The sequence below is a fragment of the Takifugu flavidus genome, chromosome 22 (assembly GCF_003711565.1).
Source record: "Takifugu flavidus isolate HTHZ2018 chromosome 22, ASM371156v2, whole genome shotgun sequence".
Taxonomy (NCBI): domain Eukaryota; kingdom Metazoa; phylum Chordata; class Actinopteri; order Tetraodontiformes; family Tetraodontidae; genus Takifugu; species Takifugu flavidus.
The window spans coordinates 4750995-4769683 of NC_079541.1; the positions used below are offsets into that span (position 1 = coordinate 4750995).

Genomic DNA, 18689 nt, shown 5'->3' on the forward strand with positions numbered 1-18689 from the left:
GAAATCCAGAGTTTAGAATGCAAACTCCTCATGGAAGTTTGGAAGATGACAAAAAAGGCGTAACTGCTTGATCTAGATCAATGGAGATAATGTTAAATGACAAATGCGACGCCTTGAATGTTCACTTTTGTGCAGAGGCCCGTTACAATCTTTCTGAAAGACCTCAGAGTTTAAAAGCAGAATCAGATTCAAATCTTATTTATTGTTGCCTGTTTGAAAGAGTGTATCTCTAAAATCCACTCTGCAGCTTGGTGGGATGGGAAAGGTAATTTTTTTAAAATGTGAAAATCAGATAAAACTGAGAAAAGGCAATAATTAGGGTGGTGGTGCTTTTTTTCCAGGCGACAAAAAGTTTGCTTGTTCCTCGGACGACAGGGGACAAAACTTGAAATCAATATCTCTGTTATTATCTTCCAAAAAACCCCAGAAGATGATCATTTGGTCGATACTAATATGCTGTTTGCCCAGCGCAGAGAAAACAACAGCAGTATCTAATATTTATGACCGCAGGCGACCACAAAGGCCATAATAAACCTAAAAGCTAACCTAGTTACAGACTTCATTTCTCGCCTCGGCGCTCACGTTCGTGTGGACGTTTCAAATCCGGGCTGTCAACTTCGGTTTGCGAGCGTGTTCATCCAATTTGGCGGCGTCGGTGGAAACGCAGCACGTGAGCGACGCAGGTACAGCAAATCACAATTTAATAACCATCATGTCCAGGTTCGATCGTGATGTTCTCAGAGCAGCGGCGGCCCGCTCCTTCTTTAAGGACGTTCCTACTTTCCTCACCATCCAGTCGTGCAGATATGGGAACGGAACCGTATTTATAGCTGAGATTGATCAATGGCAGAACTAGTTGCGCGGCACGGGAAGGGGTTATATTTAACATGCTGTGATGTCAACACGTGGCTGCCGCGTTACCATGGTTTCTCCTCCGAGACAGGCAGATACTTTCTTATCAGCGCGGCGCAGAGGCAGACAGGACAGTGAAGGACGTAGAGAGAGACGGCCAAACTCAAAGGGCGAGAAGACGAGAGAATAAAGGGGAACGTGTAAGAGTTCAAGGCAGATAACATTTGAAGATATCGGACAAATCTGTGGGCTTGTCTCATGTTTTATGCCAAATCCTGCCTCCGAACTGATTATCCAAGCTTTCCTTTGCTTAAAGTAAAGGAATTCTGTCTGTCTTTCATTCCTGTTCACCCTCTTCCCCGTTATCTAAGCCACTACTTGCCATCTGATAAAGGTTAAAGAGGCTTCTGCCTGGCGGCACCTTCAGTCTCCATCTTGCTCATCACCCCGTTACACTGCAGTAACACCCAACATCTGCCAGATTACCATGAAAGATGGCTGCCGAATGGAAAAAAAAAACGATTGGGGGGAAAAAAAGCTCCCCCCGGGATACAAGTTGCATAAAAGTGGAAAATCTTGACTTGCGACGCGTTCCTCAGCTGTTTTCACTTCCTGTTCTCATAAAGCTCCAACAGGCGCCATGGCGGGAGAAACCGAGAGTGTGGGTGCAGGCGTAAGTCTACAAGGTTGTAGAACACCCCCCCCCCCCCCGAAATAAAGCTGACTACAGTAATGAACCCTAGCCATTAGCTCTCTTTAGACAGATTTAGCTAACAAATGGCTTAATGTCTGCACCGTGTGAAATGGTACTGTCACTAAGTCACAGTCACACTGGGTGTCAAGGCTCGTGTCATGCCTGCACATTACGTATTCTATAACGCAGCAGTGACAGATCCCCAGAGACTGGGAGCCAAGGCTGTGTTATCTGCAACAGCGCAGTGGTTTGTGTGGATTAAACTGGAATGGGCAATAAACTCAACATCACAGGGGCGGGGGGGGGGGGGGGGGGGGGGGGGGGTACATCAGGAAGCCAGAGAGAGAAATACAACCTAAAAAAATGCAGAGATTAGCTAAAGCTCCAAAAACCTCATTGGTTTCACGAGCAAGGCACTAGAGTGGAGGAGATTTGTCGAGGCAGAGGATGCTCGAGCTGAACGCAGAGGCGACAGTTCAGCACTCAAGGAAAAGAAAACAGAATGATGACAGGCGTGCTAGCATATACACAGACGACAAGAACCTCTTCGCACATTAATCAAGATTAAAGGTTAGCATTTCTCAGCTAGAGAGAGCAAGCATGCAGTTTCCCTGCAGATATTCACCAGCAAATATGATTTAGCTTGATTTTTAAAGGGGTGGACATGAGCTTCTACAAGTATTCCGGAAATATTCCGAGCCCTCTCCCTGCCTAACACGTTCTTGTCAAACCTACTCTCTGTGTTCAATCTATAATCTACTGCTGAGCCTCGACAAAACGCGGTTACGTCACGCGGGTTGGCCAGGGCGCCCCCCGACAGGAGACAGGGCTGCAGGAAGAATGGGAAAGCAAAGGTTGCTTTTTTAAGGCCCGATTCTAAGAGGCATACTGGGAAATTCACAAGCAATAAAGGCACAGATGAACAGATTAAAAGAGGGACGGATGAAATCAGGGTGATGAAGGAAATGAGAGGATGGCAGAACGGATGAGGGGGGAAACCTCGGTGAATGATGGCGTCTATTTTCCACCAGCAGGCAGATGAATTGCACTGTCAAAAAGAGGAAAGAAAGTCTAAAAATAGACCGCCCATTATGTATGCATGCCCAGCTTTTGATCCCTGTATGAGACAAAGGGCACACACGAAGGGCATTTTATCACCAAGCACGCGACTCCCACGTGCACCGAAATAGATCACAAGTCTTCCTCCGAGCACCTTCGGCTCATCCTTAAACGCGGATCTATAAATAAAACGCCACGGTGGCAGAAATGTGAATGGAAAGGGATGAGTGGCAGGACCCTCCTGGGATCTGTTTTCGAGAAGGGGGATGTTGGATGAAGAAGCCAATTATGCATTCACGGGAACGATTCAGTTGTTCTGCGACCTTCGGAATGTCGACGCCTCCCCGTACGAATGCCAGCGGAAGCAAAGATGCTCAGAGGACTGAACTTAAAGAGCCCAGGTGAGAAAAATGAAAAGTAAACAGGTTATGTAAGGATGTTGTTAGAGTCAGTGGATAATTGGGCTGATGGCGGTGACATTTGGAGCCTGGAGATGAGGGCGTGGTGCGTGCGAGGGAGGGGGCGTGTCTTGGAAACAGATGTAATTACTCTGCGCGTTGTGTGAGGAGTGGGGGGGGGGGTTATTGGTGTTAATGCTGGTGTCACCTTATACCGCCTGGCATCGGAGAGGGAGCCGGTTACATACAGAACGCAGCTCAAAATCCACCGGTGAATATATCAGAACCACCACAAGTCGGGCTGCAACATTTTATTCAAGCTATTAAGGTGGCCATGCGTGATTAAACCATAAAAGAAACCTCTAAATACTGGACAAGACTGGAATACTGTTCAGATGATTGAGATTTATGCACTGAATAAACTGAATAAAGAAAAAAATGCAGCCTTGAATTAAATTCTTTTAAATAGATGATGAGTCAGGCTCTGACAGTTACTTTCGGATGTACGGACAAAACCGCGCTAACATGCTAATGGCAGGTTGTGGCGTTCAAAGCACCGTTATGGCTACAGAACACGCGGCCTCGATCAACACGTTTCATTCTATCAACAACGGTGATAATTACGCGACGGTCTTGTTTATCATTTACCAGCAGTATTTAACAAAAACCTGTGGATTTGGGAGCCTGTTTTTAGCCCAACGACATCCGTTGTCTGTTTCAGCGAGTTACATTCTTTGCTGTGGATGTTGGGTCATCTGCTGGGTGAATGATGAGCGCTAAAGGAGTTTATGCTCATGCAGCCTCTCGATTCCCGCTGTGACAAGGCCTCCACGCACGCCGTGCACGTTAGGATGCTGCAGGGGAGGCAGGCGTCACTGCCGACCGCAACTGTGACTCATTGTGGGTCCCTCCGTGCTCGGCGAACCGAGCCTACACCTCTGACCCGCGGGCATTTGCATGTTACGCAACATGCAAATTAACCTACGCGTGCATACGCAAGATCATATGTGCACGTGTGCTTTGCGTTCATTTAGCACGCGCTCGGGGAGGCGATGTGCATGATTGCTGCATACGACCGTGCTTGTGCAGCGTTGCACTCCCCTCCCCTCGACACCGAAAACCCAACGCGCACGCAAAGAAAAACATACATTTATGTAGCACTCAAATCGATTTAGCCGCTTGATGCTGTGTGAAGTGCGAACCGGGTGCATCTGCAGTGCTCTTGGCCAAACACACACCATTCTTATACACTGGAGTGTGAAATGCATTGGCTTTAAGTCACAGCTGAGGGTGTTTGCAGCCTGTTGGCAATTATTTTGCACACATTTCCTTACAAAGAGAGCTGCTCCTGTGAATATATGGGATGTTGTACATCATAACAGGCATGACGTCATCCGTGAGGTCTGCTGATAGCTTGTGTCTTATGTGTCTGGGTACTCGGGTCTCCTCCGGTCCAGAGACACGCAGGCTGGACTCTATAAATTTCCGATAGATGACCAGCTCTGGATATATTCCGGCCTCTTGCCAGATGTCTGCTGGGAAAGACTCCAGCGCCCCCATGATCCTGACCACGGATAAGTAGAGGTTGACATGGGTGGATTATAGATTCACCAGACAATACTGGGTGGTGGGAGTCTGATGCCTTCTGCACTAGCTTAGATAAACTGACCTTCTAGAGTAACAGTGCTCAAGTTATAAAGGGAGCTTTTTAAAATAACAGGGCAAAACTCATCAGCCCTCCTCTAATTTAATGAATGTGCGTGAGCGTGTGCGTGTAAAAGGCAGCAGCCGATGCAGAACAAAGTTTTAATCCTTGAAGGGGCAGTGTGATGTGATTGTAATCAAATGTGAAAACCACATTAAGTCACAGCCGCCCACAATCTTCGCAGACTTGCATTAGCATCACGGATGAAGGCCGTCATTAAAAGAATGAAAGACAAAGACACGTGCGTGCTGAGGAATCTGTCGGAGGCAGCACCTTTTCTGAACCGCGTTTTCTTGGAAATTAACAATCAAACGGCGGCGAAAAGTCCACAATAATGTAAAGTCCGACGGGGTTTCGTCCCACATTCTTGCTCCTCTCCTCTTAATTTGCTTCCCTCGATGTGCAGCCACCATTAAATAGACTGGGAGGCAGACTGGCCCAGTTTTCTCGTTTGGAACTGAGGAACCCAATTTCAGCTCAGCTTGTTGGAGAAGCTGCAACATTTGTTCCCGATTTATTTTATTTTTTCCAAACGCAGGTCTGATGTTCTGCCGTTTTACGCTTTGAGCTTTGATGGCGTTTCTCTTGAAGATAATTCATCATTCTTTCACATCTGATTCGACTTCAAAACACCCAAAGTCTCTGAAAAAACCACCCATGTGTGTTGCACTGATGTCTATATTGACACAGACAATAATCAAAAGTAAAACCGATCTCATTTTTATTGTTGGCGTCCACATATTTCAGCCAACAGGCCGGTTAGCTTTTGTACAGCTAACTGATGCTAATCCTTAGCCTTGGACAAAGATCGAGACTCTGTGTGTATACAGAACAACTCTGAGGAGGCGCTGGACGTTTAAAGCTACGACACTCCCAATGGCGGCGGAGTGTCCACCGACTGCAGACGGGAGGCCGACGTGAGACGTGAACACAGTCGGGACCAATTCCGATCATCTCCTCCCGCGGCACTCGTTTCCAAACGGGTTCCAATCCCCGCCACTCATTTGTCCCCCTCATGCTGCAGTCTCCTTTTAAAATGTAATCTGTTACGGATTACCGAGCACCCGCCCGAGATTTAACCCAGCAATATAATCCTTTGTGTTGATCTAACGTAATCTGATTTTTCTCAATTACTTTGTCTCCGAAATACATGGAATATGACTGTAAATGAACACTGAACCCTGGCTGCACGCTCATTTGAACACTATCAAATTGACCGCGACCGATGTTCGGCGACGCGCGATCACCAGATAAAACGTGATAGCCGCCGTCAAATCAAACGCCTCCGTCTGATCCAGTGTTTGGAGTTTGTTTGGTTTACAACGGCGCCGAAAAATTCACAGTGCATCGCCAGATTACCGTAATCCGTGTCCCTGTTTGGTGTTGCATCTATTCTACCTACACGTGTACACACGGACGCGCTGTCACACCTCGGCCACCCGTCGCCTCCCCCCCACAGTCATGTTGTCATTATTCCTCCTGAACAGCAGGAGCCATCCTGAGTTTGTCCTCCGCTGTGGCTCCCATCTGATGTCTAATGATGAATGGCTGCTCTTTAATCTCTGCAGGTTCAAGCTGAGCCGAGAGGACGACTAATCTGACCGAGGAACCGGAGGAAAACCTCGTTTGTTTTAAAGTCAATGCAAAGACTTTGGTGAGTCAGGCCGCTAATGGGCGAGCAAGGGCTCACCGTCGCCAAGGCCTCTTCCATTCGGTTCGGGTTCATCCGAACTGCGTCGGTCACAATCAAAAATGGGGGGGGGGGGGGTGGCAAAGCGAAGGATAGAAGCAGCTATTAAAGGTAAATATTTACCCAGTTCTTGTTCCAAAGAGCGATATTTTTCCATTTTTGTAGATTTGCTGATAACGCTGCAGTGTATCCACAGCGTGTCCGAGCAATCAGCAACGGCAAAATATATATTTGTATCCTTTTCACACCCCTGAAATCATGTTCAAAACGTCATTTTACAGAACCGACAGGCGTGCGGAGGGCCTCTAAAGATCAGCAGGAAGAGAACTGTCGATATATAAAAGTGTTGGCGGAAGCAGCCATCACCCACCAGCCTGGTGGGGGGAAAACTATTATAGGAATATTTATATCTATTCAATGCTGGAAATAACAGCACAAACACACACACAAACACACACACACAGTAGGTCTGCAGGGTGGGATCAGCAGTGACTGGGAACGAGCTGATGGAATATATGGCATCAAAGCACATCGTTTCTACCCGTTGCTTCATGTTCTATAGTGTATATCTCTATAAAATAAATGAACGGATTTATGAAGAAAAAGAAATTGCGTCAGCAGTCAGGATGCGGACAAATCCGGTTGGACATCGAAGGTGCAGCTTACATCCAAGAATGACTAATGCGCCAGAGCTTTACAGCATCATCCTTGTTTGATATTGATGGGATTGCAGGGGCAGGGATCCATCGATTTGATCTTCAGACCGATCCCAGGCCAGATAGGAGTCTATAACGGTGCCCCCGTAATGCAATATGGGATGCATGCATCTCATTTGTCATGGAAACCAGACTTAGACGAGTTAAATATAGAGGCTTCCGGTTTAGCGGAGGAGGGTTTTAAGGTCTATTCTTAGAAATTAGAGCTGGTTTATGCGCTGCAGCAAGCAAGCTGCCCTCTGTATCAGAGCAGATGATGACATTTCAGGGAATTCAAAAATATGTATTTCCATTTTCTCCTTTTAGATGAACATCTTAAATAGTGCATCCCTTACAAAAGAGTTACGAAACCCACGCCTTAAGCTTTATCAACCACAAAACATCAGCGTGTCTGTCAGTTAGAAGCACACCCGCTGATGGGAGTTTAAATCAGAAATGTACATTTTAAGGGTTGCCCCTGAAGGCGTGCTGAACTCAGTTTATTACCATTAGCTCTGCCATTATGTCCACTATTAGCAGCAGTAGTAATAGAGTTGTACGTACTGAAATGAGGGTCGTCCCGATACTAAATAGAATTGCCGATACCGATCCGATCCGCCCACTTTGCCCACGTATTCATGAAAGTTAATAATACCAAAGCAGCTGCAGTTGTCAGGTGAATCACAATCCCACATCCAAGCTGTTCCTTGATACATTTTTATTCAAGAACTAGGCTAACAATGACTGCAGCCATCCGATACTTTGGATCGGCTCCGGGCGGAAACGTCTAATTATGATTACTCTGATTATCATCCTGTAAAAGAATCCCCATAGAAACAGTTTATAGTATCAAGACAAATGACCAGCTGAATTGAAAGTGATAAGAATAGCAGGAACAGGCATCAGCATGGTGACAGGTGCTCGACAAGGGCTCGCACTTCAACACGAGAACGCACCTACACACACACACACACACACACAACACACACACACACACACACACACACACACACACACACACACACACTGGGGGCTCAGGTGTTCCTGGTCGTTGCTTACACTTTTGCCAGGAGTCGAACTGTCTCCCCTGCCAACAGCGCACGGCACGGACAAGCACGAAAGCGCACGCACCGGGGTGGCCTGAAGGTTTGAAGCGTGCACACCAGCGTACATGCACAGAAACACCTTCCACGGTGACACTATTATCCTCTGGCTTGGGATGCCAAAATGAGCAGAGGGAAGCAGCGTCCGTGTGTGTATCCAGAGAACGTGCGCGCTGACGGGTAATATGCTTAAAACTGACACCACCCACGCTCCCCCAGTGACAGCAGGTTTCATCACAAGGCCTGGACCTTTGTGAACTCAGAATGCTATTGAGTACACCGGGAACAAAACTATTCATCACGGTCACCTTGCACACACAAAGTCATTGTAAAGCTCCTGTGAGGGAAGGAGCTTTTTCATTCCATGTCATAAATAATTTAACAGCTGTAATTACAATGCTTGGATAGAGACAGAAAGCAAAATTAATCCAGCGTGTCACACGTTTGTGTCAACAAAAACACGCCTGAGATGAAGACGAGCCTAGCATGCTGGCTAGAAAATGGAGGAGTCATAGCACTCCACCTTTTAAACTCCGGTGTCGGTGGTATTTATTTATTTACCCAGGAAACTGTCAGCCGGGTTCTGCTGTGAGCTAACAACTGTCATCAACACAATAAAGAAAATGCACAGCCCCACTTGTGCCGCCTATCTTGCTAAATAAACTGAAAATTGGAAGACGTACGGCAACCTGCCCCCCCCCAAAAAAACGAAACTAATTGTGTGGAACCGACCGAGGCCGCCATTGCTCGAAGGTCTCTAACCGCAAATTATTAATGTGGCTACATGGTGCATGCTGAATGTGCGCGCGTGAGGGTGCGTGCGCGCGGTGGATTAAATCATTTGGTGAACCGAAGCGGCGTTCTGAACTCCTCCCGTTTTATTTGATGAAATTGCTTTTCATAATCACGGCCAGTGAGAAAGCAGAAATCAAACCTGGAAGCGGCAACGTGAGGGAGTGACCTCTTTTACCTTGGCTTTTTATCTCACGTACACAACCAGAGAGAGAGAGAGAGGCAGACAGAGAGATGGAGAGAGAGAGAGAGAGAGAGAGCGAGAGAGAGAGAGAGACGAGAGAGAGAGAGAGAGAGAGGAGAGAGAGAGAGAGAGAAGAGAGAGAGAGAGAGAGCGAGAGAGAGAGAGAGAGAGAGAGAGAGAGAGAGAGAGACTTCACACACATCCACTCCCGTATTACATAATAAGACAATCTCTGCTCTCAGGATGTCAGTCAGGAATTATTGCGAACAAATGGCTCAGAGTTTCACTCAATTAAATGTCAAACCATGAAACCCAATTCCCCTCTAAGCTGGAGGAAATGCATTCCTTTCACTTGTACTCTGCCAGGATGTTGATATATTTATGTTGTTGGACAATGGAGACGTTAACTATTGCAGCGGTGGCTGCTAGCAGGAAAGCTGGCGTGCTAATTACCTTTTCGGTGGAATGCAGGCGGTAAGACACGCAGACCGTCTCTCGACTCGACAATACTGGCTGTCAAAGCTCCAAATCCCCATCCTCTTTTTTTTTTTTTTTTAATACACCTATCCATTTACTCCCCTCCCTTCAGTTCCCTAGGACCCCCTTGAGGTGGACATAGAAAAGATTTTTACGTCATTGCCGCGCGACCAAGAGTTCAATATTGAGGCATGGACCAGCAGCGCAACTGTGGAGCCCCCTGAATGACCTTGGGTATTGTCCTCTAATATTAAGCATACAGACTCAGTTTAAGGAAGATTTATCAAGCCATTCTTTTCATCCCCCTTTGTTTTGTCACTACAGAGGTGAAATACAGCATATAATCCTTACAAGACATAAAATGGAAGTGACCTTTGATCCAAATACGTGAATGTGCCCAATCTCACCAAGTTGGTCTGATCCAGTGGGAGAGGGTAAACCAGACGGAGTTGAAAGGAAAGGGGGCAAGCTGCGACGACGGCGGCGGCGGGCGGGGCAAAAAGGTTGGTCTATTTCCGGAGTGGTAATCCATCCAGAACGCGCAGCGTCAGTGACGCCGCATGTGTCTTTACATGTCACCGTGACACTCTGGGGGGGGGGCTAGCGCCGCGCTCAGTGGTGGGAATGAGCTAGAAAGGAAAATAGATCGGCGAAATCGATGGATGCGCGGGCTTTTCTTAGCATGGCCTCGCTTCAGAGACCCACAGAAGGCACAGTGGGTTTGCCTCATGCGTCCACGTGAAAGGGAGCAAACAAAACCATACATTATTATAAATCACCCCCACGTCGCTTGATTTTATCGTACCTGTGGAACAAGTGCAACATGCATTTCTTCACTCTGGGGAATAGAGTGTCCATTGACATTAAAGCTAAGCGATACCGAGCGCCGCGGGTGGTCCAAGGTCGATATGTGGCAGATGAACCGTGAACCTTTGGTATTCTCACATCAGGAACATTATGGCTGGGACCTGGAGAGAAGAAACGCTAAGAATAAAATGTGGAGCAATTCCCCTGATGGATGGTCTGTGTAGAAAATAGAGCAAATGACATTCAGCGAGTGTGACTTCCACAGGATTGCAACCCGCCGGCGCTCGCTGAGCCTCCTCCCATCGCTCTGAAATTCAAGCTGGATTAAGACGATATAACTCTAGCACGCCCAGTGGAGGCCCGGGGCCATACATCAGCAGAATTTATGACCTCCTGTCGCACACGTCTTCAAATACAGATGTTCCTTCAAAATACTGTCAGCGTCATGATTTCAGCATCGCCGCCCCACCCCCACCCCGTCATCAGTTGTAACCGTTTGAATAATTGGAGTAAGGATCCAAATTTGGATGGTGCTTAAAGATTCATTAAAGAGTAAAGATAATATAAATACTCAGCCATATTTTATATAAACTTGAGGTTTCTGTGAAGGGCTGGGGTAGAAGAGTCTGAAGCTGCCTCCAAAGATCTGCCAAAAAATTTCACATTCACAATCAAGAGTGGTGCGAAATGAACCGAAATTATTGATTTCATTTGCTTCTCCTGAGTATTCATGTAAAAAAAAGCCTGTTAGAACTACCAGTAAGTCTGCCTTCATCTGTCAGGTCCCTCAATCTAATTTCACAATGGAGTGCTACAAAAAGAAGGAAGTTGAGCCAGTTCTGACTCTTTTACTGGGGACAATCCATCTATTACGACGCTGCTCCTCCTTAACTCGATCACGGCGGCCTGGAGAGCCGTGAGTGAAAGAACTCCGTCCAACCCATCAGCCCAAACAGCCGAACTCACTACCCGACCCAGCTGTCAACGCTCGGCGCTTGTTTGCATATGGTAATGAGGAAGACGATCCAAAAGGGATAAAGGGCTTCTTGCTGCAGGAGCATGCTGACACAGATACCAGTGTTGCCTCTCTGGCTGGTGCTCACGCCTCTAATCACATGAATGGACCAAACAACATGGCTCTTTATTGGATTTGGACTTCTCTCTGGAAATGAGCCTGCGCTACGTCCTGCAGATCAGGCCTCCAGAGAGGAGGCTAGATGTTTCCTCAGAGAGGCTGATGGGCGACGCTGCCCCGTCTTAGCCGACCGTTTTGACGTTACATCACATCAGCTCGGAGAAATACGTCCAGTCAGATCGAATTAGTTTAAAATCCACAGAATCTCTCTGCATGAAAGGTTTGCCAAACACGGGATGAAGCGCATAAAGCTTTATGTGCTTGTCGGGGACAATAAGGCTGAATGCTATCCATCAAGGTTGTTGCTTTTACTGTATTCTTTGTGCTGACCCTGGCATTAAGGAGCGGGATGAAAAGCCATTTTCCAGATAAAGACAGTGGAAAGTTTCCCTCTCTCCGGAGGGCAGGCTGCTACTGCGCCTCCTTGATGAAAAGACGCTACCTTGGCGAATAAAATCTTTTTTTTCAGGCTGTGCTGGCGTCACTCAATTACGCACTTGGCTTTGAAAAGGGCTCCTTTTAAAGCGTCCGCCCCACTTTTTTCTCTCGTCAGAGGGAAGATTGGCGGGTTTTAGCTGCATTTAAACGCTGCACATTCAGCTGATGGTCCCTCGCAGAGGAAAAAATAGCAGTGTTGATCTGTTTCCCTTTCACGGCGTTTATCCTGCTGTCATTGATGAGTTTCAGCAAACACGCGCCCCCCCCCCCCCCCCCCCCCCCCCCCCACCTCCATGGGAAGCACGCTGCATTGGAAATTCATAGAAGACGCTGACAGACAGGAGGCGGTACGAAAGCATGGAGAATGTTTATTAAGCTGCTGTGTTGTGGGATTCTTATTGACGTGCGTTTCTCCTTGTTTTTCATTCCACACCAACTAGAAACCTGGTAGATAAACATCAACAATTATTAAAACCGGCAACGCAGGTGATGTAAATGTCGTCAGGAGAGGAAACATCCCCGGAGGCAAATTGAATCTTCTAGATTCTAATATAAAGCGGCTGGGATGAAATTTTGCCCTCTGACGTCAATAAAAACATGGATTGCCAACAACGGGCAAAAATAGAAATATTGCATCAGAAGAAATTGCTGTAGTTTACCATTCAGAAAAAAAACCTGCCTTGTTTCCATGGTAAACGCACTGTGGGCCGCGAGGCACTGACTGACAGCCTCGTACGCCCAAGTATGTCACAAATTATCATTCAACAGGGTTTTCTTTTCCCCCTGCTTTCAGCCTGTGCTGTAAACACAAACTGACGGGTGATTACAGCCTCGCTGCGTCGAGCAAACATTTAATCAGACGGAGCACGCGCGAGGATCTTTGTACACATTTCTTTTGTGGCCGGTGTAAAATTAGATCCAAGGGTGCTTCGGTCAATAGCTGAACAACAGGCCTCCATTTCTAACGACCCCTTTCGACTCTCAGGGCCCTTTTACACAACAACTTTTCAGAATTCGTTGTCAAACAGCTCCTAAAGCCACGTATGGCAAATGTTCTCCGAGCACAAGAACCACTGAGAGGCTGTACTGTGCATGCCAGGCCAGCAGGCGGCAGTAAAGAATGGTTACACGCAAAGTTATATCTGTCATCTACATATTAGCTTTTAAAGGGACAAGAAACGACCTTAAAGACGTGATTTGATCCAATGTAAAAATGCGGGTCACCCGATTTTGGGCTGTGGGAGGATCTGGAGAAAACAAACAAGGAGAACCTGCAAAACACTGGGCCCAGAATCAACCCCAGAACCTCGGACACGGCTGTGCTGACCACTGCACAACGTTAAGTTAGCAAAGCACAGTGTTTTTTTAAGCTTTTTTTTTTGTGGAAAAATGTAAGAATAGATGGGAAAGAGTTGCGGTCACAGAAGCACCGGTGGGAAAAGCTTGGCCGACTTTGCCGGGACGCCGCAAAGAGCTGATCCAGTGTACAACCGCTGCCCTTTGTTTCAAAGTGGCGCTCATGTTTATTCATTTTGGCATCAGGGCCAAGAAGCAGACAGAAGTGTGTTTACCGAGACTCCCCAATTCTCACAACGGCACGCTAACAAACAACACTGTCATGATGCAAAGAGACAACCAACCCCCCCCCAGAGACTTCCTGTTCTAATAACCAATTTGCCCGAATTAGCATACATGTATCGTCTCAATGTCTTCAAACCCCAGCGTTTGCAGAGCTGAAAGTTCGCCGATGTGACCTTTGAGTCTCAGACTACAGCATCACAAAAGGCATTTGTTATTTCAGTCATGCCACCCGTGTCCCCCTTGAGGTCCCGGGACCCGAGTACTGTTTCCCGAGGACGCACGATATACTGAATGGTCGCGCGGCAATGACGAAAGCAACACATTTCCATCGCTATGAATCTAAATAGCAAAATATTTTAGCTTTCGGTTTAATTCAGCTTGAAGATGCGGCCGCAATCTAAGAAGGAACCCTGGCAGGGTGGTTGGGCGAGTAAACAGATTAGCAGGGACCACAGAGAGCTGTCGAAGTCCTTAGTAATAATGTTAGCACAGCAAATATAAAGGGGCTTACCCAGCAGATTCAATTCAGTCAGGTGTGATTAAAGAATTCATTCAACAATATTATAAAACATCTTTACTAAAGATGATGAACATTATATTTAGGAGGGACCTGTTGAATTTCCTTGGGACACCCAAGCAGCCAACACCTCAGTGTCAATGTCTAATTCCTGGAAGTTCAAATTCCCATGAACACATCGTGCAACTGACCAACTCCGGAGACCCCTTGACCTCCAGATTAATCAGTATGTCATTTAGCGCCATTTTTTCGCAGTAGAGATAAATCGGAGGTGCTCTAGGTGTCACCGAATGCTTCTATATAAAAAAACAAAAAACAAAAGATGAAGACATTTAATGGCTAGACACTCTATAGTAGCCACTTTAGATATTCCAATGAATAATTCCAGGGGTCAGACTGTCAATCAATGCGTAACACTGACTTTAAAATCAATCGAAGCGTTTATTTCCTAGCATAAATATACCCTCCAACGTCTTAATTTACCCAGAACACAAAGTATTTGGAGAGGACTTGAAGGTACAAGCACCGAGCACAGTTGCCGCTTTGGCTCTTTACTAAAGCTGTAATAAATAGACACAGAAGTGTGTAATCTATGCTTGTTCACTGGCACAATGTTGCTAATGTCTCCACAGAATACTGCCAGCCCTCCTTCAAATGTCATATGTGAAGTGGTTGTGTCCTGGGGACAATGAGGGGTATTGGGTTTCTGAGCAAGACTTAGCAGTCCCCAAACTTAGAACTGACTCTCTAAGGATGTCGCTATGTGTGTGTGTGTGTGCGTGTGTGTGTGTGTGTGTGGAGACACACAACAGTTAAATCTTGCCAACAGCCTACATACACACACTACAGTCCCCAAGTTAATTAAAACAGGGGTTTTATTGAAAATCAACACCGGTATTACCATAATTTCATAATCAACGCAAATATTACGAAGAAATTTGCATCAATATTAGTGTGATCATACGAGCGTCGTTTAACCAGAGCAGATTCCTGCACCGTTTAAGCAGGGTTTAACTCTCAACACCTGCCTTTCTGAAGACACCCATGTTGGTTTGGCGCCATGACAACAAGGACTTCCAATGTTAAGCCTGAAACAACACGCCTAAAAAAGCCAAAATGGAGCTCCTATCCTGCCCTGTCTGGAATGATACCAGTCACCAATGGGAGGAAACAACATCTACTCACGGTGATGTGCACGACTATCAATCACATCGACCTTTCTTGTAGTAATATCGAGCTTGTGAGGAAATGTGGGGCAGGAGAAAGTCCCCAAAACCTGCCAAATCCTCACAGTCCATGCATGTCTGCATCACATAAATGTAGTCTGATAACCAGAATGACTAAAAGTTTAATAAAAAACAGAGGTGCAAGGTGTTTGGGAAGCATGAAATGAGCCAAAGCAACATAAAATGTTGACGTAAAGTCAACCAGAATAAAGCAACACTTACTTGAGCAACATTTGTGTTCTTCTAATGGATACAATATCCAAGGTGAGGAGATTGTCAATAAAACAGGTTCTTGTTCATCCACTCGCTCCTCTGCACAAAAAAGAAAGATCAATCAACTTGGGATGGGCAACAAAACAAAAGCCACGCAACTAAATAGACATTTGCCCTGAGGCGATCATAAAGACAACACCCATGTAATGGAAAAACAAACAAAGTCACACCAAAGTGATACAGTCAGAAAGACAAGCACAAAGAGCTCCTGGATACAGCAGAATCACTCATTGTGTGAGCCTCGTTCCCTGGATTCAAACATGCACATTAGAACGCTGAATTCTAGATATAAATGGCTTTTGCTCTGCTGAAACTTTGCAAACTTTTAAAGCCCTGCAGCGCATACGGTGCTGCGGGTGAAGTGGCCCTCGAGTAGGGGCCCGGGGGAAAAAGCTGCCGCTACTTTACAGTAGCAGCGCCGTTTCACAAGCATGTGCAGCTTAAATATAACGCACTTGTAATCACTAAAAGTGAAAGCCGATTGCACTCAGCAGAGGCCCCGCTGCTCTGACTGCTGCCCCGACCCAAGTTTCCTGCACCGTAATAGATTAAAATTTGAAAAGTCGACCTGTGGTTACCTTTATATGATTAGCATATCCCCTGCATTAGAAAAGGTACTCGTTGTCGTGCATACCTTCTATGAATATGGATTCAAGGATTGCATACTATAAATGACGCAGCATTTGTTGTGATATGTTTCCAACATGTGGAAATTGCGTCACACCTGAACGCCAATTAGCTGCTGTTTACGGACGTCGCTAATGCTAAACTAGCATTCATCTGTTAGCATTTGTTGATGTAACGAAATGAGATTCCGCTTATAATCCGTGTCCGAGTAATTACTACTCTTTTTAAGCCTAATTATACTCATAAAGTAGTATAAATATACTTGCAGAAATCATATAAAAATGTGTAAAGTTAATGACTAATTAGCCAGATGTTACATTTCCGGTTAGCTGCGCAAGTAATTGCAGATTCCGTGTTGTTAAACGGATACAACTTTGTTAATATTTTAGAATTTAATGTCATATCGTTCTATATATTAAGATAACGTTTGTGTATTTTGCAGGAGCAGATTGTTGCCTGGAACACTGTCCTAATTGATAGCTAACTGCATTCAGTTGAAATAAATAAAAACACTTTTTTTAAAAAGGTTTCCATGATATTTTTATTTAAAAATAGCAGCAGTATGGTTGCTTCATGAATCCATGAGTCTTTTGATGATAGATTTTCAGTCCAAACTGAGGGAAGCAGCCTACGTGTAAGTCTCACAAGCGTGACCATGTGACCAACCAGTCAATAAAGCTGGAGTTAATTTAAACCATCCCGATGGCTCCCAAGAAATAAAACTATTGATCACAGAGACCCGTTGTTACATGAAAAAAATGGGGTTGTATGACCAAAATAAAAATAACCTCATTTACTGTTCAAACCGAATTACCCTCGAGGGGGATTTTCATTAGTGGTGGATTTGCTTTTCAGACCAGGTGATCAATACAGGTGAAAACAGGCTGCCGTTGTGTGCAAAACTAAATAAGGGTGAGCGGCAAAATCCGTTAAGCTAACAAGAAGAATAGCCCAGGAGGTGATGGGCCATGCAGAGATGTTGTCATTGATTATCTGGGGGCTGTTATTGGCCACCATTCCAGCTGCCATGTTTGGAACAATAAAGTGCCCTCCAGAATGCACACGTATGAATATCTGGGAAGAATCGACCTATTTTGGTTTGTGCAGCTGATTCCTGACACCATTTTCAGGCGTTAAAAAATGTTGCCGTCTCATATTTAAATGTGCTTGTAAAACATTCAGTTGAGGCTTTCGGATGCAGCATCTTGCAGCTTTGATTAGCGTCGAGCTAAATGAGACAGCAGAGTGTCCTTAAAATGCTGAAACACTTCATTTTGCATTATCAAAGTGCACCTGTCGCGGATTGTGATTAGCCAACTCGCGCAGGGACAGAATCTGTCGACAGAGCTGGAGGAACGAGGAGGAGGAGGAGAAGAAGGGGGAGGATGTGTCAAGAGACACAGCGGAGGAAAGAGAGAGGAAGGGAGGAACTGAGAGATGAAGTTCAAGAGAGGAGGATGAGGAGAGATGAGAGAAGGGAAGCCGAGTAAAAGAAACAAACCTGCAGAGGCTAATGAGGAAAAGGAACATGCGTGTGTTTGCTAATCTGTCCTCTTTCATCGCACCCTTCCCTTCAACCCGTGTGTTCCCAAACCCAAATTCCTGTGGTGATGCGATGAAGAAGAAAAAGAAGAAGAAGAAAAAATCTTGATGAATTGCTCTTCATCCTTGTGGAAGCATGTGTGTGTGACTTGAGTGAGGTGGGGGATGGAGCACAGGGTGAGGAGTGTGACAGTGTCTAAAAATAGTCCTGTGTGTAGGCTCTGCATGCATGCGTGTGTGTGTGTGTGTGTGTGTGGTGTGTGTGTGTGTGTGTGTGTGTGTTGGGGGGATGCTGACTCAAATCAGAGCTGGTCCATGGTCATCCTCCCACCACACATGCGTCCAACTCCCGACCACCAAATAATATTTGGGTCCACTTTTTTTTTTAAAAACCCACAAAGTGCCCCCGCCCCGGTGCAAACATGTGAATGCAGCTCATACTGACTTTCTTTGGGCTGCGTCTCCTCCACAGGGCATTTCACTGCATTCTCTGGAACTGGAAGAGACAAGCCCCCGTGTTCTGACTCGGGGGCTTCAGGCTTCCAGCTCAGACAGAATTAACCAACTCTCATCCCTGTGTCTTCACCCCCCCCCACCCCCCCATCCTCTTACCTCCACATCTTTTTTTAAATGAGAGGACTCACCTTGTAACCACTGACATGACACACACACATATGCCCGCTTATTTCATGTGTGTGTGTGTGTGTGTGTGTGTCCAAGTGAGTGAGTGAGTGAGTGGGAGGACACAGTGTATGCCAAGAGCAGGCCTGATAACCCCCCTCCCCAACATGCCGGGGCAGATGGTGTGCCGCTCAGTTTCTGTCAACAGGACAGGGGAATCAGGGTGAAGCACGGGAGGACAGAAGAGGCAGCCATGGGTGTGTGTGTGGGGGG

The 18689-nt window shown here is 46.2% G+C and overlaps 1 long non-coding RNA gene across 1 annotated transcript; it reads right to left on the reverse strand.

The window, feature by feature from the left end:
* Nucleotides 1-12372: 12372 nt before the first annotated feature.
* On the reverse strand, nucleotides 12373-16758 carry LOC130519522 (uncharacterized). Its single transcript, XR_008948350.1, has 3 exons — nucleotides 16205-16758; nucleotides 15576-15665; nucleotides 12373-12473 (listed from the first exon to the last, which is right to left on the reverse strand). It is a non-coding gene; the product is annotated as an uncharacterized LOC130519522 (long non-coding RNA).
* Between the last annotated feature and the right edge of the window lie 1931 nt (nucleotides 16759-18689).